Source organism: Canis aureus, chromosome 14 (assembly GCF_053574225.1).
Source record: "Canis aureus isolate CA01 chromosome 14, VMU_Caureus_v.1.0, whole genome shotgun sequence".
Taxonomy (NCBI): Eukaryota; Metazoa; Chordata; class Mammalia; order Carnivora; family Canidae; genus Canis; species Canis aureus.
Genome location: NC_135624.1, coordinates 49,821,325 through 49,833,690, shown reverse-complemented (window position 1 = coordinate 49,833,690; position 12,366 = coordinate 49,821,325).

The following is a 12,366-nucleotide window of genomic DNA, read 5'->3' as shown; positions in this document are numbered from 1 at the left end:
GAACTGTGGCTCCAGCCTGGGGTGGTACAAATGGCTCGTTGGGGAGGCCCCACAAAGTCACTGGGGCTCGTTCTGATTTATGGTCCACCAGACTCCCACCAAACTGAGCACACGCGTAATGAATGCTTGTTGATTCAGCCACCACTTACCGGCTAAATAAATTCGGGTGAGATTTTTGTGTTTTGTGTGTGTGTGTGTGTGTGTGTGTGTGTGTGTGTGTGTCTTAACCTAAGATGCTTGGTTATTTCATCTATTGATAATAACACCTTTCTCGGGTTGAGGTGGAGGGCCAAACCAGACGAACTTCTGTGGCTTTTTTCAGCTCAGGTTTCTGTTGGGGAGGACTCAGGGCACATTCCTCTCTGCAGCCAAGCTCCAATTCAGGTTGCATTTGAGAGAGGGGAGAGTTGTGGTTAGGGACCCAGTCTCTGGAGCCAGACTGCCTGAGTTTGAGTTCTGGCACCATCTGCCACCAGTCGTATAACCTGGAACAAACAAAATATGCGTTAACCGATGTACATTCCCATTTCCTCTTCTGTTCAATTGGGAGAGTCATCCCTAAAGCGTTCAGAACAGGGCCTGGCTCACAGCGAGTTTTCAGGAAAGCGTCTGCTGTGCTAATTAAGCAGGAGATGGTGAATAGCTCAGTTGTGCACTACGTCGTGGGCCTGTGTTGGCTTGGTTGGTCAAAGACGCCCAGAGCCCAGCACGGTTGTGTGTGTGTGTGTGACATGTTAAGCTGATCCAGATGCCAACCATGAACATACTACATCCCCGTTGTGTCCCACAAAGACCAAGCAGCAGCATTTTAGGAATCATCAACTATCTTAGCTCAGGCTGCTACAACAAAATCCCAAAAACCTGGGTGGCTTATAATTGTGCAGGACCCCTGGGTGGCTCAGGAGTTGAGCGTCTGCCTTTGGCTCGATTCTGGGATCCAGTCCCTCACTGGGCTCCCCGCAGGGAGCCTGCTTCTCCCTCTGCCTGTGTCTCTGCCTCTCTCTGTGTCTCTCATGAATAAATAAATAAAATCTCCAAAAAAAAAAGAAAGATAATTATGCATGTAAAGGCCCTTAGCCCAGCACTGAATTCCTGTCGGTTATTAGCTCGTGAAAGTCACTAAAATGCCTCTTGTCGAAAATTAGTCGTGTGATGGTTCCAGGTAAGGAGTCCATGATTTAGAGCAGCGCTGCATCAGTCACCTGGAGGACGTGGTAAAGGTTACTGGTGGCTGTCTCGGGAGGTTCTGATTGAGTAGATCTGGGGTGGGGCCTGAAATTCGCCTTTCTAATGGGGTGGCCAGGTTACCCATGCTGCAGGTCTGGGGACCTCACTTGGAGAATCACTGGTTAGATTATACTCGCCCTTAGCCAAGTCATCCCCTTTCTGATTTCTTTCAAGTGGAGTCAGGGTGGGTACCTGCACCTTGAGCTGATGCACTGCGCTGAGACGTTCAAAGAAGACAAAGGCCTACATCCGCCTGGAGAGGTCTGCGCAAGCTGCAGCAGCTCTAACGCTGTAGAAAAAGAAGTGCCAACTCCTAAACTCGGGGGTGTGGGGGGAGAAGGAGGGGCCTCCTCCCACTGACAGCCACATGTTCCCAGGCAGGAAAGTTTGCCCAGTTTTGCCTGAACTTCAAAGGGAGGTCTGTTTGCCAAATGTCTGCCCGCGCTGAGCAGCCACAGAGTGCTGGGAGCCCCCCGAGTTGCTGCGGCCTTGGGACAAGTGTCTGACCTTGGCAGAACCTGGCACCAGCGTTTCTATGCTGTCCCGAGTCACGGGCAGGACCCTGCGTGCAGCAGAGCAAATGCTGTGCTCCTCTTCTGCAACTTTGCAATACAGCTGCCAAGGCTCAGATGCACGATGAGTCTGAACTGCATTTGCAGCACTTTGGGGGGCTCACAGACACATATTTTTGGAATGATTGTGGGGAAGGGCCCAGCTGGAGGGGGTGCTGGGGTTGCAGAACTGTCCCCAGTCACTGCTGTGCCCACTGTTATCGTTCAGCCTCAGGGGTGGGGGTTGAGGGGACACTGGGCAGGAGGAGGCAGCTGATTTTTTGGGGGGTGGTTGCCTTGGCTCAATTTAACCACTTTGCCTAAAGGGCAGTCAGGAAGGTGTCGGCACCGTGTTTGTTGAGTGTATGTCTATGGGGTCCCCTTCTAATTCCATGCAGGACTGAGCACCTGGATGGTGGGTCCTTTAACACGCATGTAGACATGGGCCATCTGAGCTACCCTTCCTGTGACAGGGGGACTGGCTTCCTTGCTTACGGGTGTGAGCCCTGGTAGTCACAGTGGGCTGCATGCTCAGAAGGGTCCATACCTGGGTTTATGTTCTCTGGTCACAATTTCAAAATTCTGAGCAATTTTTTAAAAAGATTTTATTTATTTATTCATGAGAGACACACAGAGAGAGGCAGAGACACAGGTGGAGGGAGAAATAGGCTTCTTGCAGGGAACCCAACATGGGACTTGGTCCTCGGACCCCGGGATCATGCCCTGAGCCAAAGACAGATGCTCAACTGTTGAGCCACCCACGCATTCCACTTCTGAGAAATTTTTGAATGCACCCTAAATTTTCATTTTGCGCTGAACCCTGCAAATTATGTAGCTGGTTCTGGGTAGCAGCCTCAACCAGAAAACAAGAACAGAAGTACCAGGAGGGAAATGGATTTTGATGACAGCTGCTACACCAACTGAGCTTTCCGTTTTATTCTCCTGAAATCCTGGGGGCTGCCAGTGAGGAAGGACTGCTCAGGTTCACTACCAATATAGGTCAATCCACTCAACTCCTGGCTTCCTGGAAACATCTTTGATGAAGGCTTACTGGGTGTAAAGATTAAGAGGGTGGGTAGAAGCAGGGAGGATTTCTTTCTCCTGTAGGGATCTCATTGCTCAACAAGCATGCTGCGAGAGAAACCGGCCACCCTGAGTCAATTCGGCCAGATGGAATTCCTGAAAAGGTGTCATCCTGCAGTGAGATCATGCTCTTCCAGAGCGCTGGCCCTACCCGGTACCTCACCCCCACCTAGCCCTTGGCCTATGGTAGGTGCCCTCGTCTCTGTTATTGATGATGATGGCACCGACCATGAACGCAAGTTTCATCTTCACTTCCTCTGGATTCCCATAAAATGAGGGCCACCTGTCACCCTGAAGGATCCTTCCCAGTGAAATTGCAACTGCTTACTCTCCAAATTGCTTTCTTCAATAGGCGCCAGGAGTCAATCCCAAAGAAACCAAACCAGTCCCCCAGAGAGATCTGCGAGGGATCAGTTATTTTTGCTCATTCAGCAGTCATCCTTTTTTCTTTTGCTATTCACTGTTTTCCACTAATCACATCTTCCCCTCTTTCATCAGGGGGCTTATGGCGCAGCTTTTCCCTGCCCCTGTTGGCTACCTCTGGTTCCAAAGGCAGGCACATGATGTCATAATGGTTCTTGTGAAGAGCCCAGTCTGGACCAAGTCTCTGTCTGCAGTTTGCTAAGCTGGTAGAAAAAAAAGCCTGGAGCTGCTGGTTCTTATCTTGGCCACCACAATAGCCGAAGCCTGCCAGAGAGTGAAGTCAATACAAAGGAATGAAAGGAAAGGATTTTAGGAACAACTCAGAGTACCTGAGTCCAACTGTGCCTGAAGATGTATCTTCTGGACCTTTCCACCGTGCAAGCCAATCCATGGCCTGTGTTGTTTAAGCTCGCTTGAGTTTGGTTCCTTTCACTTGTACCCATAGAGTCCTGCCTGATAGAGCATAGTCTTGAACGTGTGACCAGTAGTACCACGAGCAAATGAGACTGATCAGAGTTTAGCAAAGCCCAGAATTCACTCAGCTAGCCACACACACACACACACACACACACACTCACACAGTATATTCAGTTAACCAGACCAGATGCAGGGATCAAACTTCATTAATAGTTATTGAGGCACTTCTGAAGCAAAGTCGATTGACAAATGAACACAGCTATTAAATAAATCTGTGTGTGGTAATCGAGGCCTAATCATACTGTGTAAAATTACCCATATTTACCACCACCACAACAGTTACATTTTTCTCTCCCTACTCCCGCTAGTAACGTTTTCAGTGGTTTCTTCCCAGGGATTACGTAGAAGGATCTCTCTGAAGTCATTTCTTTTTTTCTGTTTGGCTGTGATGAAAAGGTAGAGGCCTAACTTTGGACAGCAGGAAATAATGCATCACTTTGAACGTGTTGTCTTTTTATTATAAATATGATGATACACTTAGGTGGGACGGTTTCAAAGAGACAGGATGTTACCTTAAACATTTACAAAGCTGTGGTTAAAACGGTCTCCTTAAACTACCTTTTCAACCCATGGAGCTTACATAAATATTTGGCTGCTGGTGACAGGCCTAATAAATCTGTTTAGAATGTTGCAGCAATATTTACTTACAAAGTAAAGGCATAAGCCCACGTCGGCCAATAATTTTAAGAAGGAGAGATGCTACTTTTTAACACCTTGCATAAATATTTGCAAGACCTATAAATCCAAGATAACCCTGCCTCTTCCCTACAGCTATTTACTGCTTCCTACCATGTTCCATCTATATGCCCCTTTTAAGTGTCTCTTGGTTCAGTTGGAAAAGCTTGACATCTACTTGAGATGTATTGGAAGACATCAACCATTCTGGGCTATCATGGAGGAGTTCTTCGATTTCCTCGTGGCCCGACATTCGGCCAGATGCTTGCAGGTTAGGGGAAGAGTCGAACTTTTGCCTCTAAAGCTTGTGAACCAGAACATGAATATTTCGTGGGGGGGAATAAATCTCATTATATCCAACCAGGAACTAAAGGGTGCACTTCTCGTTTGTCCTTCCATGTTAGAGGGATTATAGAAAGTGCCTGAAACCAAAGTAGAAAGAATGGGGCCTAGGGGAGCACCATTTGCCCTGGAGAAACTAAGATGGTAACCTAAGTGGTTTGAGTAAGGCTATTGTGCCAACTGCAGTCTGGTATTTATGAAAGAGAAAGAGGTGCCATTTGACTTCTCTCTGGCTCTCTTTAAGAGCAGAGTTGTTTTTTTTCTTTTTTTTTTTTCCGATCTCAAGCGATGATTCCCCAAGAAGAAAGACACCAACAGTGGCAGACATCTTTCTATGAAGGTCAAACAACAAAATGACCCCTTAATTACCCAATGTATCCCTGTACTGCTTTTTTTTATTGTTGAGTTTTTCAGAAACTTTAAGAGGTATTTCCTGTTTACTGTGTGGTAGAGAAACAGGCTGTAGAAAACCTCTCCTAAGCACAAACTCCAAAGAATTCTTAAACATTTGATATTTGCAGATTCCAGTTATGTTATCAGGTTTAATTTCCAGGGAGTGCCAATAAGCAATGGTCACAATTCACAAGAGAAAAGAGGAATCGACTTATAAAAAATAACATTTCAAAGTATCATGTAAATTTTTTTTTTCTTTCTAGACTTATAGTGAGGCCTCCTGGTCAGAACATTCCTGAGGAAAGAGAACAAAAGAACTTTGCTTTGGTATTTACATTATCTAGGGGTAGAAGAAAAGACTACAGGACGACTTTGATGTTCTGAGGAGGATGGGAGATGATTTGGTATTTATTCCTTTTTAGTATGTGAATTTATACCAGATGGTCCATTTAAAATAGGCCCCATTTTAAACCATTTTGCATGAAGTGGGGCCTTGCAGAAAGCCCTCATTTCCTCTCTGGCAGTAGCTGGTGTGAGATCAGCCTCCTGGGAGTGGCAGGGCTGCTGGACTTGCTTCTCCTACCAGCCTGCAGGAGCTCACCTACTTCTGCCCACCACCATCTAATTAATGCCAGATTGCCAAAAAGGAACTCTAGTAAGAGAAGTCCCAGCCAGTGACCGCCATCCAGGTCACAACATTTTCTTCTGTCCCTGGGAGTGGTAGGTGCTAACAGTACTTTCTTAGAGGGTTTCATTTATTGCTGGAAGAATTGGGAAAGGCTTCATAGAAGATTCAAGGAGTAGGTTACTAGTCAGATGGGCCATGTGCTATAAGAAGCGTCCCCTGACATGGCCTTGGACTCTTAGGGACCCAGAGTGAGCAGATTAGTGTTGGGGGGGGTTATTGAATTTTCCAGTTTTGAGTCTAGTTGAAGGCTGAAAGAACATGGTGCCCTTGAGGCATGCAGAATCTGAGGGTGGCTGTGTTGTACGAGGAGTCTGGGCAGACATAGGGGTTGAGAATGGAAAGATGACAGGACAAGTGACCCTAAAAGAAAGTTTGAAACCAGATTGTGAAGTCCTTCCATGTTTTGTGTCTTCCAAGTGGTTTTCAACTCCAGCCTTTTTTTTTTTTTTAATTTTTATTTACTTATGATAGTCACACAGAGAGAGAGAGAGAGAGAGGCAGAGACACAGGCAGAGGGAGAAGCAGGCTTCATGCACTGGGAGCCCGACGTGGGATTCGATCCCGGGTCTCCAGGATCGCGCCCTGGGCCAAAGGCAGGCGCCAAACCGCTGCGCCACCCAGGGATCCCCAACTCCAGCCTTTATACACTGGATACATTTACATATTAGAAAGGTCAGTCTGCCTACAGTACGGAGTATAGTTGTAAGAGAGAGAGGCTAGAAAAAGCAAGATTGATCAGGAATTTTTCTTTCTTTCTTTCTTTCTTTCTTTCTTTCTTTCTTTCTTTCTTTCTTTCTTTCATAGCTCCATGCCCAGCATGGAGCCCAACATGGGGCTTAAACTCACGATGCTGAGATCAAGACCTGAGCTGAGATCAAGAATTGGACACTTAACCCACCCAACAACCCAGGCATCCCAGGGGTTTATCTTTCTAAGAGTATCTTTGGTTTCCTGAACTCATGAAGGCCATTTGGACTTCCTTTTTTTAATGATCAAACAATACTAAATGCACACCTAATATCTGTGCACTCCTTAACGTTATGGGGAATAGTTTCAAGGAGTTTTCCTTATGGGATGACATAGTGCAGATAACTTCACCAAGGTCTTCAACCAAAAGTGAAAGGCTAGATCTTTAAAAAAAATTTTTTTTAAATTTAAATTCAATTTGCCAATATACAGGATAAGAGCCAGTGCTCATCTCATCATATGCCCTCCTTAGTGCCTGTCACCCAGTTACCCTATCCCCCACCCCTTCCACAACCCCTTGTTTCCCAGAATCAGGAGTCTTTCATGGTTTGTCTTCCTCTCTAATTGTTCCCCACTCAGTTTCCCCTCTTCTCTTATGGTCCTGAAAGGCTAAGTCTTGGAGACTGAATAATTGTACTTAGATGAAACTATGTCATACACGATTTATCTGATATGTTCCTCAACATAGGGAAGAGAGTCAGATGTTGGATGGCCCAGAAATCGACAGTGTTCAAAATGATTATTATCAATCAGCATGTTAGATTGTTCTAGTGAATATGTTTTCCAGATGATTCATTTCCTGTGGCTTCTATAACAAATACCTTAAACTGGGTGGTTTAAAACAGTAGACATGTTTTCTTTTCCAGTTTTGAAGAGAAACACAGAACCCAAAGTCAAGGTGTCCGCAGGGCCACACTCCCTCTGGAGGCTCTAGGGAACAATCTGGCCTCTGGCTCCTCCAGCTTCTGCTGGCTGTGGACTTACTTTGACTCATGGTTGCATCACTGCATCTCTGCCTCTGTGGTCCCATTGCCTCCTCCTTCTCTGACTGTCTTCTCCTCTGTGTGTCTCGTATCGGCACACTTGTCACTGGACTGAAGACCCATCATCCAGGATGATCTCCTCTCAAGATCCTTAACTTCATTATATCAAGATCTTTTTCCAAATAAGGCAGCATTCAGAGCTTCTAATGAGTTGGACGTGGGGGCATCTTTTTGAGGTCATGATTCAGCCCAGTGTAGAAGGCAATACATTCATTCTTCCCTCCTCCATGTGAGTTGGGATAGCAAGCCATTTCCACTCTTTGTTGGTGCTGTTTGGGTGTGGAGGGTGTGTCCCCACTGGACTGAGGAGGCTGATGGGGAGGGAGAGACCCTGAACAGGGTGGGAGGACACAAGGACCCTGACCTCTCTTTAAATGTTAAGCTGAATACTACGGAAATGGAGAGTAGGTCTCATTTCTTCTCCTTTCTTTCTCTGTTGTCAGGGGTGTGCTTAGTTACAGCTTCTTAACTACAACTTGCCCATTTTAGAGTTTTTCTTTTAGCACATGTTACACGCTGTCATGTTTCTCAGTGAGTTTACAAGTGGACCTTCACTTCCATACCATGAAATAAGGCCAGAAACACCTCATTCTTTGTCTCCTACCCTACAGCACCTAGAACAATCCTCTACGGGGTATGGAATCCTTCAAATTAGAGTGGAGCTTTGTTTTTAGGTGGGACTCAGAGACGCTATCTGTCAAGTTGTTTCAAAAAAAACCTTTCTTTAGTCAATTGGTTGAAAACTTAGGTCCACAAGAAACCCCTGCACACAGACTTTTGTAGCAGTGTTTTTCATAATTGTCCATACAGGTTTCCCCTCACTCTCCGAAGTCAGAGTGTTCCCATGAAGGCTTTCATAAGCTCACATGGCATAAAGTGAAGCAGCAAGTATCATTAATTTTTATGGAAAATTTCTGAGTCTTCCCAGACCCCCAACATAAGCTCTCTTAGGCTCCTCTGATACCTTATAACACATCTTGCTAAGGGATGCACAGAATAAATGGAGATAAAGCACAGATGCTCACAGACCCGGTTGAAGGCTATGGTGCCTAGGTGCTGAGATGCTGAGTGTGGTCCCTGGGAAGGAGTCTGGGGGGCCTCTCTCACCCCTCAAGGTGCAGCTGCCTCTAGATCTTCTCTTGCTGTAAACCAAATGCTGAGCACTATTTTTACCTTTGGCCTTTTTTGGTAAAAGTGAAAATTCTCTTCAGATTTCTTTCGGTTAGTGAAAACAGGTACTCATGTAGGTTTTTGGTAAAAGCAAAATGGCATAACACAAACTTTTGGAAAGCTGGGGATACCTGTGCTTGGAAGCAACCAAGATGTCCTGCAGCAGGTGTTTATTGTTGGATAAACGAATGGGTCCTACAACCAGATGATGGACTAATAGGAAGCTCTGAAAGAAATGAGCTATTGAACCACAAAAAGACATGGAGGAAACTTAAATGCATGTTATCAGTGAAAGAAGCTAATCTGAAAAGGCTAAATATCGTGTGATTCCGATGATATGGCATTCTGGAAAAGACAAACTATGGAGATAGCAAGAAGCTCAGGGGTTGCCAGGTAACAGGGGAGGGAGGGGTAACTAGGAAGCCACAGGGAATTTTTAGGGCAGTACAACTACTAGAATGGTGAATTAATGTCATTATACATTTGTCCAGATTCATAGAATGTACGACACCAACTGTGATCTCTAAGGTCAAATATGGATTTTTGGTGACTTTCACGTGTCACGTTGGCTCATTGATTGTAAAAAAAGGACCACTCTGGTGGGGGATGTTGATAATGAGGATGTATGTGAGGGAAATGGGATAAATGGGAGCTTTGTACTTTCCCCTCAACTTTCTATGAGACTAAAACTTCTCTAAAAAATAAAGCCCATATATTTTTAAGAGATCAACCATCTTTCCCACCCCCCTCCCAGAAATGTGAGTGATTCATAAGTACAAGTCTCATTTTGCAAACTCTCTCTCAAGCAGATTTTTGCTATCTTATCTTTTCCCCCTTGAGGATAAAACCCAAGTTTGATATTCAGACCAGTAGATAAATAATATTTTTGGATTAAAATTTGAGACCGAGAAGTCATTGAACCAGCGTTTCTTCTGAAATGTTAGTTCTGGACAACTGAGGATGCTGCCCTTTTGGGGAGTGTTCGTTGGACAGGAGAGGGTAATTTCCCAGCCATCTCTTAAGGAGATCCCACAGAGGGAGGGAAAAGCCTGGCCTTAGAGGTTACAAAGAAGTCTGAGTTCCCCTCCAGGGCTTCAATCCCTGGCTGGAGTGGAGAGGGGGTAGTGCAGAGTCCCACAGGCTTAATCTATGGTGACAAAACCAGAGTGGTTGGTATCCAAAAGTGATGTCAGACCCACCTAACTTTCGGTAAATCATGGGTTTGGTTAGATTGGTTGCATTTCAAGACTAAGAGGAAAATTGGAGGATGAAGTTGGTTCCTTTTGATCACACCCTGGTGCACACAGACAGAAATCAAATAGAAAAACCAGCTGTCATCCAGTAGTGAAAATATTGCGACAAGAAATAGACAGTGAGGCATCACAAGGAAATTTCGGCAAGGCTGAGTTAGCTACAGTCAGCCCCCAAGTCTGCTGAATGTCCACTGAGCACTTCCTTTCTCTGCTCTCTGCTAAGTCTTCTGATCCTCAGGAAGGTGGACTCAGGGCTAAAGAATCTTTGGGCCCATCTGAGTGTTCGGGAATAGCCTGTGGCCTCAAATGGCCCCTGCACCGTCACTGACATGCTTGCCAACTCAAGGCCACCCGAACCTGACCATTCTGATGACCACACACGTGGGTGCATGCAAATAGCTTTACTGTTTAAAAGCTTTAAACTTTTGAGATGTGTTTCAGGGGTAGAATCTTCATAATATAGGTAGAGTTAGGAAATGATTTAATAATAAGTCACTTGGGGCACCTGGGTGGCTCAGTGGAGCATCTGCCTTTGGCTCAGGACGTGATCCCAGGGTCCTGGGATGAGTCCCACATCGAGCTCCCTGCAGGGAGCCTGCTTCTCCCTCTGCCTGTGTCTCTGCCTCTCTTTCTGCGCCTCTCATGAATAAAAAATAAAATCTTAAAAACAAAAAAGATCTGCAAAAAAAGGAAATAAGTCACTTAATAATTTATTAATAGCAAGTAAAAAATGAATAGTGTTCATTTAAAAATAAGCCTTATCAGTGCCCACCAGGGTGCTAGGTGGTGGAACAAATCAGAGATGATTCAGGCACAGATCACACACACCCAGACACTCTCAGCCCAGGCGCCCCATGGGATGAATATCTAAATAACAATAAGGTGAGGCAGACAGATAATAACGTGAAGCCTGAGAGCAGCTCCAATGAGAAGCAGCAGGGGCTCGGAGGGAGGAGGAGGAGCCGGGGATTCCTTCCAGCTGAGGCAATGCAGGAGGGTAGTGTTAGCGCTATCAGCCATCAGCTGGGGAGGCAGGATTGGGTCTGCAGACAGACAGATGGGAGGACAAAGCATGCTAGGGGCCACTGGATCACCAGTTCCGGTGGAGGAGACAGGCCTGCTCTGTGAGCATGGGGGTGAGGGGGTGGGAGAGGGCCTGGCAGAGAGGACAGGCCCAGCAAGGTGAGGCCTAGAGCAGGTGCTGTGGGAGTGGAGACGCCAGTGACGGAATCTGGGGAACAGAGGAAGGATTGGTGAAGAGGAGGACTCTGCTTGGAAGGCTTCTTCAAACCATCTCTTTTCTTTTCTTTCAGGAGAGTTCTGGCCCTGTGTGGAGGCTGAGGGGGAGAAGCCAAGGCAGAGGAGGTGGCGGGGGGAACACCTGAATAGAGAACTGACCAGGGATGGCAGGAAGAGCAAGGGAACACGTGGACAGGAGCATCCACAGCAGCTTTATCCGTGATAGCCCCCGAGGGGGGACCCAACGTCCACCCACAGGGGAGCGGTTCAACACATTGTGGCAGATGCCTGCATACAGTGGGATGCTGCCCAGAAGTGCAAAAGCCAAAGACTCACATTTTAGGAAGAACGGGGATGAATCTCACAGGCACTTGCTGGGGGAGAGAAGTATAAGACTGACGTAGTGCAGACACAACAGAACTCCTATGGTCTGGCCGCATTTATATGAAGTTCAAAAACAGGCATCACTAACCCGTGGTGAGAGCGGTCAGAAGAGTGCTTCCCAGGGAGGAGGGTGCTGGCTGGCAAGGCCCATGGAGCCAGCCCCTGTGGGCCTGGGTGGTGAGAGCACAGGTGCATACCTTTGTAAAAACTTACTGCGTTCCCTGTAAGAACTGTGTATTTTAGGTAACTTATTCCTTGAGAGAGAATCACAGAGACAGAGAGAGGTAGGGGGGCGGGGAGATTGGATCGAGCAAAGAGGCAGATGAGAAGAAGCTGGGAGCAAAGCAGGGGGAAGGTGTAAGTAGGTGGGGACTTGAAGGTAGAGCGAAGACAAAGTGCAGTATTGCTTCTGACCCCTCACCCATCCAGGTGTGAGCAGATCAGTACTTCACCCGGAATGGTGGGCGTGATGGGGGTGCCAAGACAGGGATGGGTTCTGCAAAGGAATACTCTACAAGACCTGCTAACCGAGTGTGGAGCTGAGAGGGCATCTGAAGGAGAGGTGCTCTCAGATGCTCCTGAGGCCCAGAACCCCAGGTGTGTGCCTGAGACACTACTGTGTCCAAGGGATAGTCACTGACTCACCCACCAGGGGCTCATCCCACTGATGG